The sequence below is a fragment of the Rhea americana genome, unplaced genomic scaffold, assembly GCF_003343005.1.
Source record: "Rhea americana isolate MKP2758 unplaced genomic scaffold, rheAme1 scaffold_4, whole genome shotgun sequence".
Classification (NCBI taxonomy): Eukaryota; Metazoa; Chordata; class Aves; order Rheiformes; family Rheidae; genus Rhea; species Rhea americana.
This window is the reverse complement of record NW_028186534.1, coordinates 5,471,770-5,473,514: the sequence shown is the minus strand read 5'-3', so window position 1 is coordinate 5,473,514 and position 1,745 is coordinate 5,471,770.

Below are 1,745 nucleotides of genomic sequence, written 5' to 3'. Positions count from 1 at the left end.
CTTACCTTTGACCATGCCTGCGCCAAAAAAATAATAAAAAAAAAACAACAAGGAGAGCTTCTTTGATTTCCTAGCGTAACGCATCCTTTTAGGAGTTGGATAAAAGCAATTTTCCAAACCCTACATCTAGCCACTGCTTGACCAGTGCAGTTCTGCTGGAATACTGCAGGCTTCCAAAAATTAACAGGACTCAGGAATTAATTTATTTAAATGAAGGTTGTGGTGGAGTGGCAATCCTGGAAAACAAGAATAAGTTTCTCAGAATGAATGAACTCAGTCCATGCAGCCTCGGCAGGGAAATCCCTGCTCACCTCCTGTCTGCTGAAGCTTGTCCATCCTCACAATCCTGCTGGGCCTTGTTTACATCAGCAAAATTAAGGCCTTACCTTTTAAAGAGAGATTTCCACTTTTCTGCTAATCTCTGCTCATTTGTACATTATCTTCATTTTTATCTCCTCCCTCCTCCATGTATATCTAACCTGAATCTATTTCTCTCACATTTTTCTAGCACATGGAACGGTTACCAGCCTTCACTGCATCTAGACTCAAAGGGAGGCTAATTCTTTACAGGATTACTATGATAGGCAGATTTACCTAGTGAATCCTTTATTGCAGCATCTGGCCCCAAACTGCCCTGGAAGCTGCTCCGGGCAGCTGGTTCATTGACGGGTAGCCAGACAGTTGATGGATTGCTATGAAGTGGGGAGTCTGCATTAAGTAATATCTTGTTTGCTGCCTGGGAGAGGCCAACAAACCAGGTGCAGAGGCAGCGGCAGGCACGTCCCGTCGGAAGGCAGGCAGCGCCTGGTCCTATCTCCTAACTGGCTCATCTCCTGGTCCCATCTCCTACCTTGCCCTGGGGCAGGCGGGAAAGTGCGGCCTCCTCCTTGATCCCCGGCAGTGCCAGCCTGGGGCTCTTCTCTCCTGCTTTTTTTTTCTTTTTTTTTTTTCATTTTCAGACATCTCCATGTCTCCTTTCAACTCTTCCTACGTGCAATGGAGGAGCTGCCCACAAATATGAGTAAAACAACTTAATTGCTCTTCTTTAACTCTCTGGGCTGCTGATTGCTGCTAGTGCTGATTACCAGGTTCGCCATGATGACTTCACCCCTCTTCACTGCCACTCTTCTGCATCCATTATCTCCGCTCAGGCTGCAGACGTTTGGGGGTGTGGATTATCCCGGGGGTTATCCCATGGATTATCTTGGGGTTACTGCGGGGGTTATCCCTCTGCACACAGTGGACACAGCCCCCTGCTGCATGGCCGGGAGGTTCACCCCATGCTCGCCGTTGATGAGTGTCCAGCACCCTCACTGGTGTCCCAGATTCATTGCTGGGTGTCCCAGGCCACTGCTTGCTGTCGCATGCCATTGCTGAGTGCTCCAGCCAATTTGGTCTTTTGGTGCCATTACTGGTGTCCAAGGGCCAACGCAGGTGTCCCAGAACCATTGCTTTATGTCCCAAAGCCATCTTTGGGTATCTCAGGGCCATCATGGGTGTCCCAAGGCCAGGCGTCTCATGGCCATCAGCAGYGTCTCAGGGCTATTGCCAGGTGTACCGTGCCTTCACCAGGCCTTCCAGGGCCACTGTCGGGAGATCCGTCACTGAGTGTCCCTGGGCCAATGCCAGGCATCTTAGGGACCTCACTGAGTGTCCCAGGGTCACTGCCAGGAGATCCAGGGCCACCGCTCGTCATCCCGGGGCCATCGCTGGGCGTCCCGGGGCCACCTCCAGGTGGCCGGGGC